This window comes from Sinocyclocheilus rhinocerous, unplaced genomic scaffold (genome assembly GCF_001515625.1).
Source record: "Sinocyclocheilus rhinocerous isolate Xijiao unplaced genomic scaffold, SAMN03320098_v1.1 scaffold422, whole genome shotgun sequence".
NCBI lineage: Eukaryota > Metazoa > Chordata > Actinopteri > Cypriniformes > Cyprinidae > Sinocyclocheilus > Sinocyclocheilus rhinocerous.
The window spans coordinates 7351-22363 of NW_015639767.1; the positions used below are offsets into that span (position 1 = coordinate 7351).

The 15013-nt window shown below is 40.3% G+C and overlaps 1 pseudogene; it reads left to right on the forward strand.

The window, feature by feature from the left end:
* Positions 1 to 205: 205 nt before the first annotated feature.
* The window catches only part of LOC107751688 (uncharacterized), a 92232-nt pseudogene continuing 77424 nt past the window's right edge, over positions 206 to 15013 (forward strand).

Here is a 15013-nt window from a genome sequence, read left to right on the forward strand (position 1 = left end):
CAGGGGCTAAATATCACGTTATTGGGTTCGCTTCAAACCGCCGACATGAAAAACAAAACGCGGCAACCGTGTTAAAGTAGCCCAATTACGCGGGAAAACCAAAGAGTTGGCAACACTGCTCGCAGGTAGATCCTGTAATCCGAGAAAAGAACTCGTGTTTTTCCGTGTGGGCTCGGCCATCGCTATCTCTCGTGCACAGAGCATGCGCACCACTCTACTGCTTTTTCCGTTACTGTGAAATGTCAAACAAACAAATGCGTTTAGACTCCTGATATAGGTCTACGTTCAATGACATACGACGAAAAGTAAGCGTTATAAAAATGTCAAAAGTCTTATTAATAATGTGCATCGATGGTTTTAACAGAAAATCCCGAGACTGAAAGTGAAGATATTCTTGATGTCTTAACAGCTAATTTTTCCATTCGTTAAAGATGTCAAGAACATATAAGAACAACGAGTTGTCGTTTTTCCACGTTTTATATTATTACGATAATAAGTTTTATACAGAAATGTTTATAAAAAAGTTTTATATTATTACGAACTTATTCGTGCAGAACCGTGCAGAGTTTAAAAGTTCATAGCCTTTTAAATGACTGTTGCTTAAAACTTTGTGAGGTACTGAACTCTAATTTAGTCTCCCTAATAAGTGAACTACATTTGAAAAGTGGGGATATGAGCTGGATTTTGTTTACGTGCGCCATTTTACACCCAGACTGAAGATTCAAAGTGTCAAATACTAATGTAATAACGTCTAATAGTAATGTTTATCGTTCCTTAAAGTTGCATTTCGACCAAGTATTAAAATGTGACGCATGAAAATGACTTCTTGGTTAAGTAGCCTACTCCATGGTTAGTTAAAATAACTTGAGGATGGTGCACATACAAGTTAACGTTCAAGAAACAGTGTTGTAACCATTCTGTAAATTCACATTCCAGCCTACCAGATTATAAATTATAACTGAACTGTTGACATTATCTCAGAATTGTAATTTTTTTTTTTGCCACATCTTTTAAGTAATAAGCATTCACCAATGAAATAAGAAGAATGAGATTTCAAATATGAGATTTCAGTGTTTGTAAACTTGTAACAGACCGGTAAGGACAGGTGTCTGTTAAATCTTCCTCTGTCTTCATTAACACTAATTTACAGGTAATGTAATAACGTCTAATAGTAATGTTTATCGTTTTTTTGCCACATTCATCTTTTAAGTAATAAGCATTCACCAATGAAATAAGAAGAATGAGATTTCAAATATGAGATTTCAGTGTTTGTAAACTTGTAACAGACCGGTAAGGACAGGTGTCTGTTAAATCTTCCTCTGTCTTCATTAACACTAATTTACAGGTAATGATAACAAATGATATACGTTGTTAGTCACTTTGTCTTAACTAGTGTTTTTGACTCATCAGACTCTTACCTGTGCAGCTTCATGAAGACTGAATGAATCATGGAGGACACACAAACATTAAGCGATAGAGATTTCTCTACTGGATGCAGGTACCTTAAAGTCTTCATATCATCCCAATCTTACAGAAAGACATTGTATGCCACATTACAGGGTGTTCGCCTTGTTTGGCAAGATGTTCTGAGTGGTCAATTCTATCATATACTGGTGCCAATAATGGATGGATAGATGGGTGATCCTTGTGCAGTGGCATCACTTTTCAACATTTGTAAAGCTTGTCTGAGATAAGATTCCCTATATGAGGTTTATCTACAAGTAAAATCAACTATATTAATTCTTGTGTCTATTCTGATAAAGTAAAATCAGTGTGGAGAGATCAAACTCACCGGAGCCCAGCTGTGTGTCCATGAAGAGTGATGAATCTATGGATATACCATTAAAATTTGCTGGAAAACACACATCAACTGATCCGAGGTGTGACTTTTCGCTCCGGATGGACAGATAGATGGATTGATGACTTTCAACATTGTACAATGTACAGTTATTATATCAACTATATAAATAATTCTTGTCTCGATTCTATTAAAGTCGATTCCAGAAGGAGAGATCAAACTCACCGGAGCCCAGCTATGTGTCCATGAAGAGTGACGAATCTATGGATATACCATTAAAATTTGCTGGAAGACACACATCAACTGATCCAAGGTGTGACTTTTCTCTCCGGATGGACAGATAGATAGATTACTTTCAGCAATGTAGAGTTGTTTTAAGTGAGTAAAGTGACGTATGTGTGAACACACTGTGAACACACACCCAGAGCAGTGGGTAGCCATATTGCTGCGGCGCCCGGGGAGCAGTTAGGGGTTCGGTGCCTTGCTCAAGGGAGTGATGAATCTATGGATATACCATTAAAATTTGCTGGAAAACACACATCAACTGATCCGAGGTGTGACTTTTCGCTCCGGATGGACAGATAGATGGATTGATGACTTTCAACATTGTACAATGTACAGTTATTATATCAACTATATAAATAATTCTTGTCTCGATTCTATTAAAGTCGATTCCAGAAGGAGAGATCAAACTCACCGGAGCCCAGCTATGTGTCCATGAAGAGTGACGAATCTATGGATATACCATTAAAATTTGCTGGAAGACACACATCAACTGTTCCGAGGTGTGACATTTCTGTCTGGATCAATAGATGATATTTAGCACTGTACAATGTACAGTTATATCAACTGTATATAATCTGTTCTTGTGTCTGTTCTATTATGACTGTTCTATTGTCTCTATTAAAGGAGATTGCAGAGGGAGCGAACAAACCAACCGGAGCCCAGCTGTGTGTCCATGAAGAGTGATGAATCTATGGATATACCATTAAAATTTGCTGGAAGACGCACATCAACTGATCCAAGGTGTGACTTTTCTCTCCGGATGGACAGATAGATGGATTGATGACTTTCAGCACTGTACAATGTACAGTTGTTATATCAACTGTATATAATCTGTTGTTGTGTCTGTTCTATTATGACTTCTATTGTCTCTATTAAAGTCGGTTCCAGAAGGAGCGATCAAACCAACCGGAGCCCAGCTGTGTGTCCATGAAGAGTGACGAGTCTATGGATATACCATTAAAATTTGCTGAAAGACACACATCAACTGATCCGAGGTACAACATTTCTATCTGGATGGACAGGTGACATTTAGCATTGTTCAATGTACAGTCTCTAATCTCACTAGGTAAGTAATCTGACTAGTTAAAAGTATTTTTATATTTTGATTACAGTACATAATGCTGGTACATGTATTCTGTTACTCCCCAAATTGTCTATAATATCAACTATATTTTATTACGACAATTCCTGCCAGACCTGAGACTCGAACCCACAACCTTCGGGTTATAAGTCCGACACTCTAACCATTAGGCCACGACTGTCCCCATATCAACTGTTATATCACTGTATATAATCTGTTCTTGTCTCTATTCTTTTATGACTTCTATTGTCTCTATTAAAGTCGATTCCAAAAAGAGCGATCAAACCAACCAGAGCCCAGCTGTGTGTCCATGAAGAGTGATGAATCTATGGATATACCATTAAAATTTGCTGGAAAACGCACATCAACTGATCCAAGGTGTGACTTTTCTCTCCGGATGGACAGATAGATGGATTGATGACTTTCAGCACTGTACAATGTACAGTTGTTATATCAACTGTATATAATCTGTTGTTGTGTCTGTTCTATTATGACTTCTATTGTCTCTATTAAAGTCGGTTCCAGAAGGAGCGATCAAACCAACCGGAGCCCAGCTGTGTGTCCATGAAGAGTGACGAGTCTATGGATATACCATTAAAATTAGCTGGAAAACACGCATCAACTGATCCGAGGTACAACATTTCTATCTGGATGGACAGGTGACATTTAGCATTGTTCAATGTACAGTCTCTAATCTCACTAGGTAAGTAATCTGACTAGTTAAAAGTATTTTTATATTTTGATTACAGTACATAATGCTGGTACATGTATTCTGTTACTCCCCAAATTGTCTATAATATCAACTATATTTTATTATATTATTGTATGATTATTAAAGTCCATTTCACAGGGAGAAATCAAGCCCACAAGAGCAGAGATGTAAGTCCATGGAAGGAGACCAGTCTAGGGCAATGCTTGTAACAAATAAGGGAGAATCTATTCTGAGGTACAACATTTCTTTATAGATAGTAGAATATCTTTGTCTATCACTCTCTGCTGAAATCTGTTTAACCTTTAATTGGTGCCAGATTCAAATCAAATCTGCTGAAGAAGTTTCAGTGTCTGTATGAAGGAATGGCAAAGCAGGGAAACCCAACACTCCTGAATGAGATCTACACAGAGCTCTACATCACAGAGAGTGAAAGTGGAGAGATCAGTAATGAGCATGAGGTGAGACAGATTGAGACACAATCCAGGAGAACAGCAACAGAGGAAACCCCAATCAAATGCAGAGACATCTTTAGACCTTTACCTGGACAAGACAAAGACATCAGAACTGTGCTGACAAAGGGAGTCGCTGGCATTGGAAAAACAGTCTCTGTGCAGAAGTTCATTGTGGACTGGGCTGAAGAGAAAGAGAATCATGACGTCCAGCTCATATTTCCACTTCCTTTCAGAGAGCTCAACTTGATGAAAAACAAAACACTCCGTCTTTCAGATCTTCTTCATATCTTTTTCCCTGAAATAAAACAAATAGAAATATCCAGTGGTGAATATAAAGTGTTGTTCATCTTTGATGGTCTGGACGAGTGTAGACAAAGACATCAGAACTGTGCTGACAAAGGGAGTCGCTGGCATTGGAAAAACAGTCTCTGTGCAGAAGTTCATTGTGGACTGGGCTGAAGAGAAAGAGAATCATGACGTCCAGCTCATATTTCCACTTCCTTTCAGAGAGCTCAACTTGATGAAAAACAAAACACTCCGTCTTTCAGATCTTCTTCATATCTTTTTCCCTGAAATAAAACAAATAGAAATATCCAGTGGTGAATATAAAGTGTTGTTCATCTGAGAAGGACTATGAGAAGAAAGTTAAAGATGAAGACATGATTGTCAAACTGGGGAAACTGGCTTTTCAGCAGCTTGTGAAAGGCAACCTGATCTTCTATGAGGAAGACCTGAGAGAGTGTGGCATTGATGAGACCGAAGCATCAGTGTACTCAGGATTGTGCACTCAGATCTTCAGAGAGGAGTTTGGCTTGAATGAGTGGAAAGTCTTCTGTTTTGTTCATCTGAGCATCCAGGAACATCTAGCAGCTCTATATGCACACCGCTCCTTTATAAATGACAACATCAGTGTCTTTGACCAAACTAAAGAAAGTCTGTTGTCTAAGGTTTTAAATGAGAAGAAATGTAATTTAATATCTGAGCTGCATCAGAGAGCTGTGAATAATGCCTTAAAGAGTAAGAATGGACATCTGGATCTTTTCCTGCGTTTTCTTCTTGGTCTCTCATTGGAGTCCAATCAGACTCTCTTACGAGAACTACTAACACAGACAGGAAGCTACTCCTACAACAAAGAGGAAACAGTTCAGTACATTAAACAAAACATTAGGCAGAATCGCTCTCCAGAGAGATCCATCAATCTGTTCCACTGTCTGAATGAATTGGGTGATCTTTCACTGATGCAGGAGATCCAAGATTATCTGAAATCTGGAAAAATAGGAGAAACCAAACTCTCCTCTTCACAGTGGTCAGCTCTGGTTTATGTGTTGCTGACATCAGAGCAGGAGATGGATGTTTTTAAACTAAAACATTTTATTGGAGCCCAAAATACAGCAGATGAAGTTCTTCTGAAGCTGCTGCCTGTGGTTAAAGAATCCAGATTTGCTTAGTAAGTCACACTGACAAAAATCACTACACTGATTAAACTTTATCACATTTTTTATTTTAAAGGGATAGTTCACACAAAAATGAAAATTCTGTCATTAATTACTCACGCTCATGTCGTTACAAACCTGTAAGACCTCCATTCATCTTCGGAACACGAATTAAGATATTTTTGAAGAAATCCAAGAGCTTTCTGACCCTGCATAGACAGCAACGCAACTGAAGCGTTCCCAGGCCCAGAAAGGTAGTAAGGACATTGTTAAAATAGTCCATGTGACATCAGTGGTTCAACCGTAATGTTATGAAGCTACAAGTATACTTTTTGTGCGCAAAGAAAACAAAAATAAAGACTTCAGTCAACAGTTTCTTCTCTTCCAGATCAGTCTCCGCCACCATTCACAACCACGAAGCATGTGTGTGATGCTGCTGACGCAGGTGCTGGCGTTCTGATGTAGAACACGCATGCACTGCGCCTTGTTTACAAGCAGAGGAATGCACTCGCATGCAAATAAATAAAGTCGTTATTTTTGTTTTCTTTGTGCAGATCGCGCGCATACATTCAGGAATGAAGAAAATTTGGTCTGTGATTTATAAGCTTAAAAAAACGGAAAAGTTACAGCATATTCTTTCTGTTTCTGAAGTAACTACCCTCAGCTTCACCATAGTAGAGACGTTGCACAGACAAGTAAGCTAAGCGAGTTAAACTGTCATTTAATACGGACTTGGGCTAATTCTAGTGTTCCAATAAACCATGTTAAAACTATTCTTCTAGTATTATGCATTTATTTTTTGTTTAATATAATTTCTGAACAGAACTTTGATTTTTCAAGCATAGTGAAATAATTTAGCTTCTGATCAGTGGAGCGAGGAGTGGAGCGGGAGATGGTGAACTCTGAGCGGAGCTGGAGTGGAGTGATTATTGAATGCTTGGAGCGCGGAGGGGAAATTGTTGACGCTCCACTCCGCTCACATACTCTGCTACACACGCAAATCGGTGGGCGGGGCTAAACAGGCAGCGATGTAGAAGCAGGCGTTGGATCTTCTGCGGAGGCGGGGTTTAGCCACACTATTAGGTCATAAAGTGGCACATTCCACAACCTGCCATTTTGACTGATTGGCTTCAATAGAAGCTATTTTTAAACTAACGAGAAATTTTTGAGTTCTGAAACTCAAAAAATACAATGACCTCTTAAATGTTAAAAGATCAAGGGAATTTAGATTTCTCAGTTCAAGACCCCTTTAATGATGTTTATGTGAATGTTTTACTTCCTCTATAAATCACATTTGCCGTTCACACATTTATTCTATAATTGCAGCTGGTGTGAGTTCACCATGCATCTCTAATCTGTACAGCTTGAGTTATTGTGGAATCACAGATGAAGGTTGTGCTGCTTTGGCTTCAGCTCTGAGATCAAACCCCTCACACCTGAGATGTGTGGATCTGACTGGAAACAATCTAGGAGCATCTGGAGTGAATCTGCTCTCTGATGGACTGAAGGATCCTCACTGTAAACTGGAGAATCTGTGGTAAGATTGTATAAATGTGTCAATTTGTCACTGACCAGCCAATATGGCTACTACATTTTTAAGTTGGCAACGAATTAGAAATTCTACTAGGCAAAACAAAAAATGGCAGAAATAAACCAGATTACCACAGTCACATCCTATATTGAAATATATTTGTTAAATCTGATTTTAAATCATTCAATCGCTTTCAGCTTTACGACAGTCAATCATTGCAGGTACCATTAAAATAAAATAAAATAATAAAAACAAAAAGGGAAAAAAATTATTTAATATGAGCAGCATTTACTCCATTGTAAACTCCAAATATAGCTCAAAAGTAATGTTTAATGGTAAAAATGTTGAACATTAGCGGACAGGCTGTCAAGTCATAAATAATCAGCTGTTTCATCACAGGAGTCAGGTTAACTCAATGTAGAGCCTCTCCTTTGAAATCCAGTCCAAAAAGTCAGCCCATTCTCATTCCAAGGCATCTGTTAATGCTAAATACAATCATGCCCCAAAATATATCATGATGAAAAAATTCCCATTCCTTTCACATCAGAATTAATGAATAATGTTTCTCAATGAAAGCCATGAGTTTACCTGTGTGTATAGCAGTAAAGATGCTTTTTGTGCAAAAGTCTTGGACATGCGGAATTATTATTAAGAAAAGGTTAAAAAGTGGCTCCAGCTGAGCGTTAGCCGGAAGCACACCAGACAGGAAGTACTGGGCCTCAGACATCCGAACATCACATACTTCTTTACTGATGTTCTCAATTGTAAGGCTGCAGTCCAAAACTGAATCTAATCACCATACAGGCAAAAGTTCACTTCAAGAATGAACAAAGTGGGATCAATAATTTTGAATTAAGGTATTTGACAAAACAGCAAAAACAGAAATGTAAAAGGCAATCAATGTAATTATTTCTCTATATGAAGCATAGACTTTATTCAAGCCACAAAACTGTGTGAATGGCTGTTCAAAATCATGCAGGCAGCAAATGAAGCCACCAGTGTTCATATGAATTTAGAGATGTACATCTTTTTGTTTTGTTTGCAAATATTTTAGGGGAAGAGCTCTAATAGCGAGGACATGCAAAATGATAGAACATAATTTATGAATCATAGCCTGCCAAATTGATTATTGTGTTGATATGCATTACCTGCCATGGCCGATTTTCACCCGCAGTTCAAACCCTCTATATAACAACTTAAAGGGATGATTCACCTAAAACCAAAAATGTACTCCCCAGTAGCGGCTCCTGACCGTAAATTTAGGTGGGGCAGATTCTGGGTCGTAGCGCTAATATATGAAAAACATTTTGTAAGCTTTATATTCTAAACACCCCCCAAAAGTGAACCGTACCGTGCCGTACCATGCCGTGGAAAAGCGACTTTAGAGCGCGCTGCAGTTCCCTTTTTCACCACTGCGGTATCCTTACTGCAATAGTTTATGTTGGAGTGCAATTCACATAATGGCCACAAGATGGGACTATGTTATTATACAGGTGCAGCTCAATAAATTAGAATGTCGTGGAAAAGTTCATTTATTTCAGTAATTCAACTCAAATTGTGAAACTCGTGTATTAAATAAATTCAATGCACACAGACTGAAGTACCGTATTGTCCCGAATATAAGACAATGTTTTTTTCTTGGAAATACATCTGAAAAAATGCGGTCGTCTTATATTCAGGGTCTAGACTTTGACATGTCAATAATACACCCACAACACTAGGTGGCGCCAAATACCAGCTGAGCCAGCATGTCAGCCATCCGATTCAGACCGGAGCGATCATTTGCATCCAGTTTAGGCTCACCAGGCCCGTTGGCCCCCTGCTTGAGACACATTAATGTAGACTCGGAAACAACGTTAGAATTTCCACAGCTCCGTATGGTCGTGTGTGCATTTTGGCTGACTGGGTAGGCGTTGGTGCTTGATCTTAGCTTAAGCTCACGTTGGAAACTATCTAAAAGCTCCTGGACATCTTTTGCAGTCCAGCATTCTAACGGCCGTACTTTAAAAGTGCGTGCTAGATCAGGGTCTGGGCAATTTCTCACAAACATCATTGCAACTTCAGAATTTAAATTGTCCATTCTTCTGCCCTGCCCTCTGAGACACTCGTCAGCTATATCTGCTGCTTTATTAAGGCGAAGCCAGTAGTCAACAGGATTTTCGCCGTGTTTGGGCAATGTGCTGTAAAAGTCTGCGAGTGGCATGCTGGAGCAGGACACTTCACTGAAGTGTTGCTTAAGTATGCTGTATATAATCTCAGGGTGATTTGTGCAGTCAAGCGCAGGGTTGCTGCGTAGGGCTACTTTCACAATGTCTTTGGCCCTGCCCATTAGATGACTAATAATCTCATCAGCCTGTTCGGTAATTTTGACATTTCTCTTCTGCAGGTAAACTTGCATCATCTCAACCCATTCTTGAATGTCATGTCTACCTAAACCATCCCCCCTAAACACTGGTGGGACTTTTTCATCTGATTTCAGAACGACATTCAACTGTGACAAATCAAGATTAGCACATTGAGAGCCTGTGGTGTTACTACCATTATTGGTTCTGGCAAATTCACCCCCTGACAAAAGTTTGGCTGTGACTGAGTCACCAATTTGTCGGCCCAATTCTTTAACTAAAGCACCTAATTCACTGACACCTTGATCACTAGAACTTTCCACATTACATGGCTTCGGAGTAGAAGTAAGAGGGAGAGTCTTATGTACATCATGAGCCATATAATTTCTCCCATTACCAGCATGAATGTCAGTCTTACAGTCAAATTCACCCAACCCTGGCTTGTTATCAGAAAACTGCATCAGATATTTCCCCCGTCCAATCCCAAGAAAAGAATTATCTGCACCACCCTCAGGGCTGTTTTCTGTTTGAGGTTACTCTTCCGAGTGAGCGCTAAAAGCTGTACATTCTGTCGCCACTGTTTGAGATTAAAAGTTCTGTTTTTTGTCTTTTGTGTTTAATCGGCACGACACCACATATTTTTGGCTACGAGGATCAATGGATATTGATGAATGGACAGTTGTGGATGACAGAAGATTGATTTGAAGTGGAAGTTTCGGCGAATGTATTTCTAAACTTGAGGTGAGGGGAAAAGATGTGGCAAATGGCAACTATAGGAACTTTGTCAGCTTTTGATGCAAAGAGTAAATCCTGGGAGGAATATTGTGAGATTCTCAAGCAGTTTTGAGGCAAATGGAATAGATGATGGGGACAGACAGAGAGCCATTCTGATTAGCGTCGTTGGTGCTCCAACATACAGCTTGTTGCGCAATCTCTTAAGTCCTGAAAAACCGAAAGACAAAACATATCAGCAAGTTGTGTTGATCTTAAAGAATCACTTAAACCCACAACCAAGCGAAATTGTACAAAGGTACAAATTTGACTCGCACACTCGTAAGCCGGAAGAGTCTGTAACCAAATATGTTGCAGAGCTGCAAATATTGGCAAAAAATTGCAATAATGGAGCCACACTAGAGCAGATGTTGACAGATCGGATTGTGTGCGGCTACACAGGTGAGCCTATTAAGGTGATAGGAGCTGCTTTAAGGGGACGTCATGTATCACCAACAGAGAAAAAAGCTTCCTCTCATCGTGGTTGAGGGAGAAGGACCTAATTTGCTGGGCAGAGGCTGGCTGGAACAGATAACGCTGTGTTGGGGAGAAATCCAAAATGTGAGAATAAAGGAAAATGAGGATACCCTCAAAGTGAAATTGCAAGAAATGCTGCAGCGTCATGAGGAAGTCTTTAAAGAGGAATTAGGAACTCTCAAGGGGATGACAGTGTCGATACATATTAAACCGGGGTCAGTGCCAAAATTCTATCATCCCAGATCTGTACCTTTTGCTATGCGGTCTAAGGTTGATGCGGAAATTAACAGACTGCTGAATGAAAACAAAATCACTCCTGTGAAGTACTGAAGCGCCGGTCATACCCATCCTCAAGCCTGATGGTTCCATTAGACTATGCGGAGATTATAAGCTCACTATAAACCAGGCCTCGTCTTTGGAACAATATCCCATTCCACGTGTGGAAGACCTCTTCACAACCTTGTCTGGGGGCTCATCATTTTCAAAGCTGGATATGAGTCATGCCTACCAGCAGATCGTAATGGAAGAAAATTCCAAGCAATATCTCACCATTAATACCCACAAGGGCATGTTCACCTACAATCGTCTTCCATTTGGAGTGGGTTCGGCGCCCGCAATATTTCAAAGAACCATAGAAGGGTTGCTGCAAGGATTAACTCATGTTGCAGTCCATCTTGATGACATACTGGTCACTGGAGTAACTGATGAAGAGCACTTGCAAACCCTGGATGCCATGCCCACTCGGCTTCAAGATGCTGGGTTGTGCTTAAAAAGGGAAAAATGTGAATTCCTTCAAAAAGAAGTGCGTTATTTAGGTCATCTAGTTGATGCCCAGGGGTTACACCCACTAAAAGACAAGGTGCAAGCCTTGACGGAAGCTCCGTGTCCCACGAATGTCACTGAATTGAAAGCCTACTTAGGGTTGTTGAGTTACTACAACAAGTTCCTACGCAATTTGTCCAGTATCCTAGCTCCCCTCCACATGCTGTTAAGAAAAGATACTAAATGGACCTGGGGTGAGTCACAAACCAAAGCTTTCAAAAAAATCAAAGGAACTCCTACAGTCCACAGATGTGTTGGTACACTATTCTTCAGAAAAAGACCTACTTCTTTCGTGTGATGCCTCATCTTATGGTGTGGGAGCTGTGCTTTCACATCGAATGGAAGATAACACTGAGAAACCCCTAGGTTTCACATCCCGTACATTGACACCAGCCGAGCGACGATATTCTCAGTTGGATAAAGAAGCTTTAGCTATAATTTTTGGAGTTCAAAAATTCCACAAGTATTTATATGGTCGCAAATTTACTATTTGCACAGACCATAAACCCCTGATTTTCCTTTTCGCAGAAAATAAACCCATTCCTCAGATGGGTTCCCCTCAAGTGCAAAGATGGGCTCTGCTGATGAGTGCCTATGAATACACGATGGTGTATAAGTCCAAAGACAGCCATGCAAATGCAGACGCCTTAAGCAGACTATCCCTTCCGAAAGTGGAACAAGATCAAACTAAGTCAAGTCAAGTTTTGATGCTGTGCCGCACAACTCAAAAGCTAGACAAACAAAGATGTGCTACTTTCTCAAGTTTGCAATTATGTGCTGATGGGATGGCCAAATCAAGTGGATCCGCAATTCAACCCCTACCATAAAAGGTAACTGGAATTGAGTGTGCGCGATGGATGTGTGCTCTGGGGAACCAGAGTAATTGTGCCCAGTCAGGGTCGGGCAATGCTTTTGAAACTGTTACACCAATCACATGCAGGGATGGCGAAGATGAAAGGATTGGCTCGTTCCTATTTTTGGTGGCCTGCGATGGATAAGGAGGTTGAGAAGGAGTCCCAACTTTGTGAAGAATAAAAAGCACAGTAAACTGCCTCCTGTAGTGCCACTGCATCCCTGGGAATGGCCCGAGACCCCTTGGTCCCGTATTCACCTTGGTCCCTTTGATCCGTAGTCTCGGGCCATTCCCAGGGATGCAGTGGCGTCTTAGATTATGTGGGCCCTTTCTTGGGAAAGATGTTTTTGGTGATTGTAGATGCACATTCTAAGTGGATGGACATTTACCCCATGAACTCATCAACATCGCAAGCTACCATTGAGAAACTTGGTCAAAGTTTCAGCATTTTCGGATTACCTCAGATCTTGGTTTCTGAAAATGTCTCCTGCTTCACAAGCACTTAATTTGAAAGATTCATGAAAAACAATGGGATTTGTCATGTAAGATCTGCACCATTCCACCCTTCTAATGGATTAGCAGAGCGAGCTGTCCAAACGTTCAAAGAAGGCCTAAGGAAGGTGAAGGGGGATACCTTGGTAACTAGGTTATCACGATTCTTGTTTAACTATCGGATCACCCCACATGCTACAACAGGTGTGTCGCCTGCTGAGATGCTTATGGCAAGGAAGCTGAGATCTACTTTCGATCTTCTCTTGCCAGACATTAAAGCCAAAGTGCAGCAAAAACAAAGAGAGAGTCATGACAAAAATGCGAAGTTGAGAGTTTTCACAACTGGAGATGATGTGCGTAATTACAGTTACGGTCCCAAGTGGATACCTGCTGTCATTGTGAATTCCTCGGGTCCAGTTTCCTATACGGTAGCTGTTGGAAGCCGACAAATCCTGAAGCGGCATGTTGATCAAATCCGAATTCGACATACGGAAAAGTTTCAGGACTCCACCCAGTTAACAATGACCTCTGACGAATGTTCCCGACCACCTGACATTGCCTGTTTTACTTCACGTACAATGCCTGTGTCCACTTCAGAGTATGTGAGCGGAGCAAGGAGTGGAGCGGCGTGATTTTGCCTGGAGCTAGGAGCGGATTTTTTGAAGTTGGAGCGTTGAGGTTTTCACTCGCTCCGAGAACGCTCTGCTACCACTCTGTCACGAGCACAAATTATGCCAACTCACACATTAAACATAATTAGTCTTGTCAAAGTCCATTGTCAAAGGATTGTCAAAGTGCTGAACACACAAGCTCGCACATAACGTACAGATCGCGCTTCATTCAGGAATGAAGAAGGTTTGGTCAACACTGTCCTGTGATTTATCAGCTTAAAAACGGAAAAGTTACAGCATATTCTTTCTGTTTCTGAAGTAACTATGCCAACTCACGCATTAAACATAATTAGTTAGCTTGACAGATATGTGGATCACATATTAAATATCTAAATAAATACCTAAATATCTGTCCGACTTGATTAAGCTGTATGCTCCACTAAGAGCACTTAGGTCTGCTGACCATTTGCTTTTAGTTATCCCACGGGTAATGTTGAAGAGCAGGGGTGACCGAGCATTTGCAGTGGCGGCCCCGAAGCTCTGGAATATTTTGCCCCTCTACATTAGACAGGCTCCATAGTGAAATAATTTAGCCACGGAGTGGTGTTTTTGATCAGTGGAGCGGGAGTGGGAAATGGTGAACTCGGAGCGGAGTGATTATTGAATGCTTGGAGCGTGGAGGGGAAATTGTTGCTGCTCCACTCCGCTCACATACTCAGGTCCACATGAACATGTTTGTGTATCTTGTAAGACATGGATGCCATCGACCAATTATGTTTGAGCACATATTAGATGGGGTTAGCGGAGGCCGATCGGAATGAAACCCGGTGGGCCTGCTTTACTCATGGCCCTAAAGGTCTGTGAGAAATTTGAAAGACATCTGCCACTGCGGGGCTATATTGCATTTTTCTAGTGTGTAAACGATTGTATATTGCATGATTTTTCACACATACAATATTCATATCATATGTTAGATCTGTTAGATCTCAACTTCAAGAACCACTGCTGTACATTTGTTGTTAATTATTCAAGATTATTTAAAAAACGTAAAAAACGTAACTAGTCCTAGTTTGTTTTTCTTTTTTTTTTCTTTTTTCTTTTGCTTAACCTCAAGAAGACCACTGCAGTACAATTCCTTGGACTATAGGGGGAAAAAGTTAAATTTTACACTTTGGTTAGCTGTAACAGGGTCATTTAGAAAATGAGCGTGCCCAAATATACGCAAAAGCCTATAATTCCTTAAATTCACAAATTAGGTGAGCACATGCAGCATATCATTCTAAAGAAGCTTGCCAACTTTTATTGGGATCGGACTATAGGTGGTGCTATAACATCCAAAAATACATAAATAAA